The following is a 13,735-nucleotide window of genomic DNA, read 5'->3' on the forward strand; positions in this document are numbered from 1 at the left end:
ATTTGCCCAAAACAAAGAGGACGAAGGATGGACAACGCAAAGGAAAAAGCATAGAAAAAGATCCAACACAGCAAGAAGCAGAAACAACACCCCAACAAACACAGAACAAAGCAAGAAGGATACACACGACAGGGACACAAGGGACACAAGAGAAGAGTCCTACACACCCATGGAATGTCTTAGTGACTCATCGGAAAACTCAGACAATGAGGAAGAAGAAAACACAGACAGTTTACACAGAACACCTTCTGCTTTTAGAAAGATGGAAAAAGAAGCCTCCAGAGCGAGGAGCAGATCGAGCCAAAGAGAAGGCAGAACAACACAACCCAAAAAATAATAATGGGGGGTCTAAAAATAGCAACACTAAACGTAAGAAGCATAAATAATATCACAAAAAGACTGACGCTATTAGCATACTTAACCACAGTACCGTGTGACATCTTTTGTCTACAGGAATGTGGTCTAAGCTGGGACGCAACCAACAAAGGATGGGGAAAAGATTGGACAAGCGGACCATCCTTTTGGTCAGGCTCCAACATAAACAAGAACGCGGGTACAGCAATCTTGTTCAAAACACACGCAGCCACGAACATAAAGTATGTGGAAATACATCCTGGACGGATACTACAGGTGCTTTTCTCATGGCACGGTATCCAACACAACCTCGTGAGTGTATATGCAGATGCAAAGAAACAAGAACGCATAGCTCTGTTACAAGAACTACGCAACTTTTGCACTGGAAACACCCCTTTGATCATAGCGGGGGATTTCAATTGCACAATACAAAAAGAGGATCGAGTGCGGACCGGTTCACAAGCAACGTCGAAGAACCGAGACCCATCGTCCAAAATACTCAAAAGTATCATAAGTGACTTAAACTTAAATGATACACACGCATCTACCAATACACCGGGGACAGCCTTAACATATAGGGCTGAAAACGGGTTGGTACAGTCCCGTATAGACTTTATATTCACATCTAAGAACTTTGGGATAAACAAAACCGAAGTGAAACCGAACCTGTTCTCAGACCACCACCTAATCACCACGGAAGTAACATTAAAGGAATACCCCCCAAAACAACGCAACGCATGGTCACTTAACGTAAACCTCTTGCAGGACGAAACAACCTGTAAAAAATACAGACCATTGCTAAAAGAGTGGGTATCCCAACATATGTTATACGAAGACAAAAGAGAGTGGTGGGAGGACATCAAAGAAAGAACCAGAGAGTTCTTTAAAAAAAGCGGACATATAGCAGCAAGAAAACGGAACGAGACTTACAGGAACCTGTTAGGCACACAACAAACCCTACACCTTCTGCAAGAGAGAGGGGTAGACGTCCAAGATGACCTCGAGGACGTAAAAGAAAAAATCCAGAAATGGATGCATGATAAAGGAAGGACTATTATCTTCAACTCTAGGGTGAAAGAATTTGAAGAGAACGAGAAATGCACACGTTTCTTCTTCAAAGCAGCACAACATCAGAAGGTTTTACCTACTGAATTCAGAGACTCAAGAGAGAAGACAAGGAACACGGTATCAGGGTTGCTAGAAGTAGCACAATCCTTTTACGCAGACTTGTATTCTCCAAAACAGTTGGACGAAGAACAGACAAGTGAGTTTGAGAGAGCTGTTCAAGACAACATAAGTACCGATCAAAAAGCAGACATGATTGAGCCTTTCACGTTACAAGAAATACACAAAGCAGTGATGAGTGCTGCCAAGAGGAAAACACCAGGAAGCGATGGCTTACCATGCGAATGGTATAGCACCTTCTGGGACATCCTAGGACCGGCAGTACTGGAGCTAGTAAACGTGGTCTTTCAAACTAGAGAGCTAGCCCCCAGCATGAAACAGGGGATCATCACTTTGCTATACAAAAAAGGAGACAAAGCGGACGTCAAAAACTGGAGACCGATAACATTACTAAATGCAGATTACAAAATATTAGCTAAAGTCATTGCTAACAGACTAAGAGCAGTAATCAGGCACTTAGTGCATCCAGACCAGACGTGCGCAGTCCCAGGCAGACGAATACATGAAAGCCTACTGATTGTAAGAGACTCAATACAATCAGCAAAAGATCGAGGAACGCCTTTGGGGGTTCTAAGCCTAGATTTTGAAAAGGCATACGACAGAGTCTCTCACCCATTCATGTTGAAGATAATGGAGAAAATGGGTTGCCCTAAACCCTTTTTAACACACATCTCCACGCTATACGCTGGAGTCTACAGTCAAGTCCGCATCAACGGGGAGTTGACTGAACAAATCCCAATATTATCAGGGGTCAGGCAGGGATGTCCCCTATCAGCACTTTTATACATCTGTGCAGTGGAACCTTTACACATCAGATTGAGGTCACACAAAGACATAACAGGAGCCCCAGTACCAGGGACCCCGGAACAAGTAAAGACCATTGGGTACATGGACGACGTGACAGCTTTATGCAAAGACGCCAAATCCGTAAACCAAGTCGTGTCGCAGACTGAACTTTTTTGCAAAGCGGCAGGATTCAAACTAAACAAACACAAGTGCCAACTACTAACCATTGGAACATGGAACAACCTCACACCATGCCCGATACACAAAACAGAAGACAGTTTGAAAATACTGGGACTACAGTTTGACAAACAGATGGACGGGACAAAACAATGGGAAAACACAACCAAAAAAATAGAGAACAAAATCAACTTCTGGGCACTGAGACAGCTCACGATGGAAGGAAAGGTGCTACTCATGAAAGCGGTCTTTCTCCCAATACTGCTGTTCCTAGCACTGATCTTTCCTCCAAAAATGAAACAAGCACAAAAAATACAAAGACTAATGTTCCATTTCCTATGGAACTCGAAGATGGATCGAGTAGCGAGAAAGACAATGTACAAGATAAAGGAGAGAGGAGGAAGAGGCGTACCGGAAATACAAAGCTTCCTTACAGGACACTACGTAGGGTTTTGCCTAAACACACTGAAACACTCGGCATCAATGGCAGTGCACTTCATAAGGTATGCAACAGCGAACATACTGGAAAGACACAAAATCATACCGAGAAGCAACACACTGCCAAAAGCAATGGAGACACCTCGCTTTTACAAAAGCTTCGGCAATTTCCTGTCAACAGTGGAGGATCAAGAACTCTTAACGAAAATATGGGTGGAACCCAGAGACATACTAAAACAAAAAAGGCTAAATGAAACCCCGGAACCAGTGGGTAACCTAGGGGGAAATAAACTGGACAAAGTGTGGAAAACTTTTTCAAAGGCAAGAGTAACGAACGCGCAGAGGGACATAAACTGGCAGCTACTCACAAATGCACTGCCATTGAAAGCCTTTATGCACAGAAGAAAACTGGCCAAAAAAGCAACATGCCCTAGAGAGCAATGCGCTCAGGACGAATCAACACTACACTTTGTGTGGAATTGTGCATTTGCAAAACAAGTGTGGGAAAAACTGGAAACACTGATTTTTGCAATCACAGGAGAACAGACCCTGACGTTCGAATCCATCTTGACAGGGATACAGGAGGGAGGAGGGAAACAAGAGAAAATTCTTTTTCACCAAATTACATCAGCAACGAAAGAAGCCTTATGGAAGGCCAGAACATTACTAGTGCTACAGCACAAAAACATCACTCCAGAGGAGTGTGTAAAGTTAGCGTTGTGTTTTTTATACACATATTACTGTCTTGATGCCAAAGTCAAGGGCAAACAAGAGGCACAAAACATTTGGCAACAAGACAACTGGAGAACGTTAACTATTTAACTAATCTGGGTTAGGGAGAGCAGTTTGCTCAAAGTCTTTCTTTTTGACAGTTTTTTAACCAAATTCAATTTTAATTCGTGAAAATCCTTTAATTCGAGAACTAATTGGCGTATAGTCGCAAGTAGTATATACTACTTTGCTGGAGGAAAGGGACGGTTGTAAGGGGAGATGTGGAGACCGTAAGAAAAAAAAAAAAAAAAAAAAAAAAAAAAAAATCTGTTCTTATCAGTTTAATATCTGATACGTCCTCTATCTGGGGACCATATATTAAATTGATTTTTGGAACAGGGAGATGGAATGGGAGCTTGCTCTGTCCACTCCACGCATCAACCTGGTATTGCAGTACCTCCAGGACTGGTGCACTTCCCCACTCGGGGAAAACAAAGCTGTCAAAAAGAAAGACTTGGGCGATTCTTGAAAAAGAAGAGCACACACGGCAAAATATATCTGTACTTATGCAAATTATTTTTTTTATTTATTTATTTTTTTTTTTCCCTTTCTTCCTTCTTTTTTGTTTAGATGTCCTGTTGAACATTCCGTGTCTTGGAGCAAGTTGTCGGAAGGAAAAAAGTCTGCCGTTTGGCTCCTTTTTCAGGGGAGCCGCCAGCCAGCCAGCCAGCCAGCCAGCCAGCCAGCCAGCCGGAGGAGGAGGAGAGCATGGGGGACACTGTCCTTGCCCTGCTTCCTTCCTTCCTTCCTTCCTCGCCCCTGCCGGCCCCTGCCGGCCACGAACGGCCAAGCCTTATCTAAGGTGGGCGCTCGGAGGAGCCTGCCCCCCGGGCAGCTCGGGGTGACTTTGGGCCCTGGCAGCGAGGCTGCTGGAGATGTGGGGGCGGAGCCATGCAAAAACGGACCCGGGGCTGCTGGTCTTTCATGCAAACGCACGCTAGGCCCGGCCGCCTCCGAGGTGCCTGGGAGTCTACGGCAGAGGGCGACTCCGAGTCAGCGGGGGAGCTGCCGAGCAGCGCTCTTTCCGACGGACCCTTTCGGGGCATCGCTTTAACACACTGCCAAAAGCAATGGAGACACCTCGCTTTTACAAAAGCTTCGGCAATTTCCTGTCAACAGTGGAGGATCAAGAACTCTTAACGAAAATATGGGTGGAACCCAGAGACATACTAAAACAAAAAAGGCTAAATGAAACCCCGGAACCAGTGGGTAACCTAGGGGGAAATAAACTGGACAAAGTGTGGAAAACTTTTTCAAAGGCAAGAGTAACGAACGCGCAGAGGGACATAAACTGGCAGCTACTCACAAATGCACTGCCATTGAAAGCCTTTATGCACAGAAGAAAACTGGCCAAAAAAGCAACATGCCCTAGAGAGCAATGCGCTCAGGACGAATCAACACTACACTTTGTGTGGAATTGTGCATTTGCAAAACAAGTGTGGGAAAAACTGGAAACACTGATTTTTGCAATCACAGGAGAACAGACCCTGACGTTCGAATCCATCTTGACAGGGATACAGGAGGGAGGAGGGAAACAAGAGAAAATTCTTTTTCACCAAATTACATCAGCAACGAAAGAAGCCTTATGGAAGGCCAGAACATTACTAGTGCTACAGCACAAAAACATCACTCCAGAGGAGTGTGTAAAGTTAGCGTTGTGTTTTTTATACACATATTACTGTCTTGATGCCAAAGTCAAGGGCAAACAAGAGGCACAAAACATTTGGCAACAAGACAACTGGAGAACGTTAACTATTTAACTAATCTGGGTTAGGGAGAGCAGTTTGCTCAAAGTCTTTCTTTTTGACAGTTTTTTAACCAAATTCAATTTTAATTCGTGAAAATCTTTTAATTCGAGAACTAATTGGCGTATAGTCGCAAGTAGTATATACTACTTTGCTGGAGGAAAGGGACGGTTGTAAGGGGAGATGTGGAGACCGATACAAAAAAAAAAAAAAAAAAAATCTGTTCTTATCAGTTTAATATCTGATACGTCCTCTATCTGGGGACCATATATTAAATTGATTTTTGGAACAGGGAGATGGAATGGGAGCTTGCTCTGTCCACTCCACGCATCAACCTGGTATTGCAGTACCTCCAGGACTGGTGCACTTCCCCACTCGGGGAAAACAAAGCTGTCAAAAAGAAAGACTTGGGCGATTCTTGAAAAAGAAGAGCACACACGGCAAAATATATCTGTACTTATGCAAATTATTTTTTTTATTTATTTATTTTTTTTTTTCCCTTTCTTCCTTCTTTTTTGTTTAGATGTCCTGTTGAACATTCCGTGTCTTGGAGCAAGTTGTCGGAAGGAAAAAAGTCTGCCGTTTGGCTCCTTTTTCAGGGGAGCCGCCAGCCAGCCAGCCAGCCAGCCAGCCAGCCAGCCAGCCAGCCGGAGGAGGAGGAGAGCATGGGGGACACTGTCCTTGCCCTGCTTCCTTCCTTCCTTCCTTCCTCGCCCCTGCCGGCCCCGAACGGCCACGAACGGCCAAGCCTTATCTAAGGTGGGCGCTCGGAGGAGCCTGCCCCCCGGGCAGCTCGGGGTGACTTTGGGCCCTGGCAGCGAGGCTGCTGGAGATGTGGGGGCGGAGCCATGCAAAAACGGACCCGGGGCTGCTGGTCTTTCATGCAAACGCACGCTAGGCCCGGCCGCCTCCGAGGTGCCTGGGAGTCTACGGCAGAGGGCGACTCCGAGTCAGCGGGGGAGCTGCCGAGCAGCGCTCTTTCCGACGGACCCTTTCGGGGCATCGCTTCTCGGCCTTTTGGCTAAGATCAAGTGTAGTATATTTTGTGTTTTGAGCCCTTTTCAAGGGAGGTTTTATCTCCAGGAAAGTTTGGCGATTTATACAATCACAACTACACAATGACTTAAGCTCTCTCTTGCACAACAGAGAGCCCAGCAGAAGTGTGTTGTCACACCCCCGCGCCGCGAGGTGGGCAACGGTACGCAGTCCGCCTAGGGGCCTGACCCCGAATCGGACTGGAAAGATAGACCCGAATCTTTTTCCTTCCACAGGAGTTCTATTTTTGTTTAAGCTTTATGCTAATTTTATGCAAGAAAACAGACAGAATGATTCCTTTTCAGTAGAAAGACTTTTTTCTCCAAAATGGACAAAATACCAAGGAGTATACCTCCTGCCACAGAATTAAGACATTCGATCAGAATAACTGTTGATCACAATGTCAGCCAGGAAAAAGATTTTGATTATGTAATCAAACAAATTTTAATTGAAACCTTAAAAGTTCAAAAAAGCAGCCTGTTCTGCATACAAGAGCACAAGAATGCCAATGCTTATGACATAACATTTATAGATGAAGCGGCGGCGATTACAGCCCACGAAAATTCTAAAATACCGAATCCAACACTTGATGGAGTTAAAATAGAATTATGTCATGTGCGCCAAGATACACCACTGACGGTGCATATGTATAATCCCTTTGTTTCAGTGGAAGCAATAACTGGATGGCTAAGCACCTATTGTGAAGAAGTCAAAGGAGGATACCCATTAAAGAACAAATATAATATCTTTAATGGGAATAGAAGATTCACAGTGGTATTGAGAAAAGATGCAAATGGCATAGGGGGACTTAGACACCCACCAGCCATGTTTGAATTCAACAAACATAAAGGATACCTATATTACCCGAGTCAGCCTTTATTCTGCAGATTTTGCAGAAACTTTGGTCACGTGAAGCAATTTTGCCCAAAAGACGCTTGCAAAAATTGCGCAAGCAGAAGTCACAAGGTGGCAGCCTGTGACAAACCAATACAATGCACCGAGTGTCAGCAAAAAGGACATTATGCAGAAATATGTCCACAGCGCAAATTATCATATGCGCAGACGGTCAAAAGGACGGGAGAAATAAGCGCAGAAGAAGAGCTGGAAAATATGCATGTGGATTTCGACCTAAATGAACTTTTGCAGCAGGAGAAAAGCGCACAAGACAATTTATGCGAAGCCATGAATAATGACCCTACAGCTTCAAGAGAAGCCAAATTATTGGGACCTAAAGCATTCATAACGACACAAACACACAAAAGCGTGACCGCAGACAAGACTCAGGAAGAAAAAAGCGAGGCGATGGAAGCGGGTGCATCCAGACAGGAGCATCCAACTAACACGCCACCTAGATGTAGAGAGGAGAATGCATCCACTTCAGAGAAAGGGGAAAAACAGAAAGAAGCGCTCGCTCAGGCGGAGAGCCCAAATGAGAGCCTGATGAGCGTAGAAGAACAAGGGAAAAGCACCAAAACGCCCCCTAGTGGCGAAAACGACCAAAACACCAGCGAAGCATGGAGAAAGGGAATTTTTCCTGCATTCGTGGTAAAAAATATCCTGAGCACGAGTGGAGCCCAAAAACAAGACAAAAACAAAAAAAGTGGCACCCCAGGGCTCATTGTGTCGAGCTTCGACTCAGGAAGCGAAAGTAGTACAAACAAGGACAAAGAGAGAACAGACATGCAAAAAGGAGCAACAAACAACACGCTAAGCAGCGAAGTTATCCTGAGTCATCTAAAAAATAGAGGGAGCGAGAAAAGCCAAGCCGGACTTCCAAACCCGGCATTGCCGCACCCAAGTGTGTTACCCTTTCTATCACCGAAAGACTTCGGGTATAACAAGACAAATAGTGAAAAAACACCTCCCTTACCAGAAATGCATGACAAAACAGAAGTAGAAGAGACCCAACTCTCCCAAGAAGCGGAGCACATAAGACTATCGCTAACCCCGAACCTAGCCGAACTACAACAGGTAGTAGAGGCGGGCGAAGCGTTAGCAACTAAGACAAAACACATATTTGCCCAAAACAAAGAGGACGAAGGATGGACAACGCAAAGGAAAAAGCATAGAAAAAGATCCAACACAGCAAGAAGCAGAAACAACACCCCAACAAACACAGAACAAAGCAAGAAGGATACACACGACAGGGACACAAGGGACACAAGAGAAGAGTCCTACACACCCATGGAATGTCTTAGTGACTCATCGGAAAACTCAGACAATGAGGAAGAAGAAAACACAGACAGTTTACACAGAACACCTTCTGCTTTTAGAAAGATGGAAAAAGAAGCCTCCAGAGCGAGGAGCAGATCGAGCCAAAGAGAAGGCAGAACAACACAACCCAAAAAATAATAATGGGGGGTCTAAAAATAGCAACACTAAACGTAAGAAGCATAAATAATATCACAAAAAGACTGACGCTATTAGCATACTTAACCACAGTACCGTGTGACATCTTTTGTCTACAGGAATGTGGTCTAAGCTGGGACGCAACCAACAAAGGATGGGGAAAAGATTGGACAAGCGGACCATCCTTTTGGTCAGGCTCCAACATAAACAAGAACGCGGGTACAGCAATCTTGTTCAAAACACACGCAGCCACGAACATAAAGTATGTGGAAATACATCCTGGACGGATACTACAGGTGCTTTTCTCATGGCACGGTATCCAACACAACCTCGTGAGTGTATATGCAGATGCAAAGAAACAAGAACGCATAGCTCTGTTACAAGAACTACGCAACTTTTGCACTGGAAACACCCCTTTGATCATAGCGGGGGATTTCAATTGCACAATACAAAAAGAGGATCGAGTGCGGACCGGTTCACAAGCAACGTCGAAGAACCGAGACCCATCGTCCAAAATACTCAAAAGTATCATAAGTGACTTAAACTTAAATGATACACACGCATCTACCAATACACCGGGGACAGCCTTAACATATAGGGCTGAAAACGGGTTGGTACAGTCCCGTATAGACTTTATATTCACATCTAAGAACTTTGGGATAAACAAAACCGAAGTGAAACCGAACCTGTTCTCAGACCACCACCTAATCACCACGGAAGTAACATTAAAGGAATACCCCCCAAAACAACGCAACGCATGGTCACTTAACGTAAACCTCTTGCAGGACGAAACAACCTGTAAAAAATACAGACCATTGCTAAAAGAGTGGGTATCCCAACATATGTTATACGAAGACAAAAGAGAGTGGTGGGAGGACATCAAAGAAAGAACCAGAGAGTTCTTTAAAAAAAGCGGACATATAGCAGCAAGAAAACGGAACGAGACTTACAGGAACCTGTTAGGCACACAACAAACCCTACACCTTCTGCAAGAGAGAGGGGTAGACGTCCAAGATGACCTCGAGGACGTAAAAGAAAAAATCCAGAAATGGATGCATGATAAAGGAAGGACTATTATCTTCAACTCTAGGGTGAAAGAATTTGAAGAGAACGAGAAATGCACACGTTTCTTCTTCAAAGCAGCACAACATCAGAAGGTTTTACCTACTGAATTCAGAGACTCAAGAGAGAAGACAAGGAACACGGTATCAGGGTTGCTAGAAGTAGCACAATCCTTTTACGCAGACTTGTATTCTCCAAAACAGTTGGACGAAGAACAGACAAGTGAGTTTGAGAGAGCTGTTCAAGACAACATAAGTACCGATCAAAAAGCAGACATGATTGAGCCTTTCACGTTACAAGAAATACACAAAGCAGTGATGAGTGCTGCCAAGAGGAAAACACCAGGAAGCGATGGCTTACCATGCGAATGGTATAGCACCTTCTGGGACATCCTAGGACCGGCAGTACTGGAGCTAGTAAACGTGGTCTTTCAAACTAGAGAGCTAGCCCCCAGCATGAAACAGGGGATCATCACTTTGCTATACAAAAAAGGAGACAAAGCGGACGTCAAAAACTGGAGACCGATAACATTACTAAATGCAGATTACAAAATATTAGCTAAAGTCATTGCTAACAGACTAAGAGCAGTAATCAGGCACTTAGTGCATCCAGACCAGACGTGCGCAGTCCCAGGCAGACGAATACATGAAAGCCTACTGATTGTAAGAGACTCAATACAATCAGCAAAAGATCGAGGAACGCCTTTGGGGGTTCTAAGCCTAGATTTTGAAAAGGCATACGACAGAGTCTCTCACCCATTCATGTTGAAGATAATGGAGAAAATGGGTTGCCCTAAACCCTTTTTAACACACATCTCCACGCTATACGCTGGAGTCTACAGTCAAGTCCGCATCAACGGGGAGTTGACTGAACAAATCCCAATATTATCAGGGGTCAGGCAGGGATGTCCCCTATCAGCACTTTTATACATCTGTGCAGTGGAACCTTTACACATCAGATTGAGGTCACACAAAGACATAACAGGAGCCCCAGTACCAGGGACCCCGGAACAAGTAAAGACCATTGGGTACATGGACGACGTGACAGCTTTATGCAAAGACGCCAAATCCGTAAACCAAGTCGTGTCGCAGACTGAACTTTTTTGCAAAGCGGCAGGATTCAAACTAAACAAACACAAGTGCCAACTACTAACCATTGGAACATGGAACAACCTCACACCATGCCCGATACACAAAACAGAAGACAGTTTGAAAATACTGGGACTACAGTTTGACAAACAGATGGACGGGACAAAACAATGGGAAAACACAACCAAAAAAATAGAGAACAAAATCAACTTCTGGGCACTGAGACAGCTCACGATGGAAGGAAAGGTGCTACTCATGAAAGCGGTCTTTCTCCCAATACTGCTGTTCCTAGCACTGATCTTTCCTCCAAAAATGAAACAAGCACAAAAAATACAAAGACTAATGTTCCATTTCCTATGGAACTCGAAGATGGATCGAGTAGCGAGAAAGACAATGTACAAGATAAAGGAGAGAGGAGGAAGAGGCGTACCGGAAATACAAAGCTTCCTTACAGGACACTACGTAGGGTTTTGCCTAAACACACTGAAACACTCGGCATCAATGGCAGTGCACTTCATAAGGTATGCAACAGCGAACATACTGGAAAGACACAAAATCATACCGAGAAGCAACACACTGCCAAAAGCAATGGAGACACCTCGCTTTTACAAAAGCTTCGGCAATTTCCTGTCAACAGTGGAGGATCAAGAACTCTTAACGAAAATATGGGTGGAACCCAGAGACATACTAAAACAAAAAAGGCTAAATGAAACCCCGGAACCAGTGGGTAACCTAGGGGGAAATAAACTGGACAAAGTGTGGAAAACTTTTTCAAAGGCAAGAGTAACGAACGCGCAGAGGGACATAAACTGGCAGCTACTCACAAATGCACTGCCATTGAAAGCCTTTATGCACAGAAGAAAACTGGCCAAAAAAGCAACATGCCCTAGAGAGCAATGCGCTCAGGACGAATCAACACTACACTTTGTGTGGAATTGTGCATTTGCAAAACAAGTGTGGGAAAAACTGGAAACACTGATTTTTGCAATCACAGGAGAACAGACCCTGACGTTCGAATCCATCTTGACAGGGATACAGGAGGGAGGAGGGAAACAAGAGAAAATTCTTTTTCACCAAATTACATCAGCAACGAAAGAAGCCTTATGGAAGGCCAGAACATTACTAGTGCTACAGCACAAAAACATCACTCCAGAGGAGTGTGTAAAGTTAGCGTTGTGTTTTTTATACACATATTACTGTCTTGATGCCAAAGTCAAGGGCAAACAAGAGGCACAAAACATTTGGCAACAAGACAACTGGAGAACGTTAACTATTTAACTAATCTGGGTTAGGGAGAGCAGTTTGCTCAAAGTCTTTCTTTTTGACAGTTTTTTAACCAAATTCAATTTTAATTCGTGAAAATCTTTTAATTCGAGAACTAATTGGCGTATAGTCGCAAGTAGTATATACTACTTTGCTGGAGGAAAGGGACGGTTGTAAGGGGAGATGTGGAGACCGTTCAAAAAAAAAAAAAAAAAAAAAAAAAAAAATCTGTTCTTATCAGTTTGATATCTGATACGTCCTCTATCTGGGGACCATATATTAAATTGATTTTTGGAACAGGGAGATGGAATGGGAGCTTGCTCTGTCCACTCCACGCATCAACCTGGTATTGCAGTACCTCCAGGACTGGTGCACTTCCCCACTCGGGGAAAACAAAGCTGTCAAAAAGAAAGACTTGGGCGATTCTTGAAAAAGAAGAGCACACACGGCAAAATATATCTGTACTTATGCAAATTATTTTTTTTATTTATTTATTTTTTTTTTTCCCTTTCTTCCTTCTTTTTTGTTTAGATGTCCTGTTGAACATTCCGTGTCTTGGAGCAAGTTGTCGGAAGGAAAAAAGTCTGCCGTTTGGCTCCTTTTTCAGGGGAGCCGCCAGCCAGCCAGCCAGCCAGCCAGCCAGCCAGCCAGCCAGCCGGAGGAGGAGGAGAGCATGGGGGACACTGTCCTTGCCCTGCTTCCTTCCTTCCTTCCTTCCTCGCCCCTGCCGGCCCCTGCCGGCCACGAACGGCCAAGCCTTATCTAAGGTGGGCGCTCGGAGGAGCCTGCCCCCCGGGCAGCTCGGGGTGACTTTGGGCCCTGGCAGCGAGGCTGCTGGAGATGTGGGGGCGGAGCCATGCAAAAACGGACCCGGGGCTGCTGGTCTTTCATGCAAACGCACGCTAGGCCCGGCCGCCTCCGAGGTGCCTGGGAGTCTACGGCAGAGGGCGACTCCGAGTCAGCGGGGGAGCTGCCGAGCAGCGCTCTTTCCGACGGACCCTTTCGGGGCATCGCTTCTCGGCCTTTTGGCTAAGATCAAGTGTAGTATCTGTTCTTATCAGTTTAATATCTGATACGTCCTCTATCTGGGGACCATATATTAAATTGATTTTTGGAACAGGGAGATGGAATGGGAGCTTGCTCTGTCCACTCCACGCATCAACCTGGTATTGCAGTACCTCCAGGACTGGTGCACTTCCCCACTCGGGGAAAACAAAGCTGTCAAAAAGAAAGACTTGGGCGATTCTTGAAAAAGAAGAGCACACACGGCAAAATATATCTGTACTTATGCAAATTATTTTTTTTATTTATTTATTTTTTTTTTTCCCTTTCTTCCTTCTTTTTTGTTTAGATGTCCTGTTGAACATTCCGTGTCTTGGAGCAAGTTGTCGGAAGGAAAAAAGTCTGCCGTTTGGCTCCTTTTTCAGGGGAGCCGCCAGCCAGCCAGCCAGCCAGCCAGCCAGCCAGCCAGCCGGAGGAGGA

The 13,735-nt window shown here is 44.8% G+C and overlaps 2 non-coding genes and 3 pseudogenes across 2 annotated transcripts; all 5 read left to right on the top strand.

Moving 5' to 3' along the window:
• Positions 1 to 3,959: 3,959 nt before the first annotated feature.
• LOC138460390 (U2 spliceosomal RNA) lies at positions 3,960 to 4,130 on the top strand (annotated as a pseudogene).
• Positions 4,131 to 5,651: 1,521 nt separating this feature from the next.
• LOC138460373 (U2 spliceosomal RNA) lies at positions 5,652 to 5,828 on the top strand (annotated as a pseudogene).
• Positions 5,829 to 6,457: 629 nt separating this feature from the next.
• On the top strand, positions 6,458 to 6,621 carry LOC138460416 (U2 spliceosomal RNA; annotated as a pseudogene).
• A 5,821-nt stretch (positions 6,622 to 12,442) lies between these two features.
• On the top strand, positions 12,443 to 12,633 carry LOC138460375 (U2 spliceosomal RNA). Its single transcript, XR_011263127.1, has one exon. It is a non-coding gene; the product is annotated as a U2 spliceosomal RNA (small nuclear RNA).
• A 629-nt stretch (positions 12,634 to 13,262) lies between these two features.
• Positions 13,263 to 13,453, top strand: LOC138460335 (U2 spliceosomal RNA). Its single transcript, XR_011263103.1, has one exon. It is a non-coding gene; the product is annotated as a U2 spliceosomal RNA (small nuclear RNA).
• The last annotated feature ends 282 nt before the right edge of the window (positions 13,454 to 13,735 follow it).

Source organism: Ambystoma mexicanum, chromosome 4p, assembly GCF_040938575.1.
Source record: "Ambystoma mexicanum isolate Mex_15411 chromosome 4p, UKY_AmexF1_1, whole genome shotgun sequence".
Classification (NCBI taxonomy): domain Eukaryota; kingdom Metazoa; phylum Chordata; class Amphibia; order Caudata; family Ambystomatidae; genus Ambystoma; species Ambystoma mexicanum.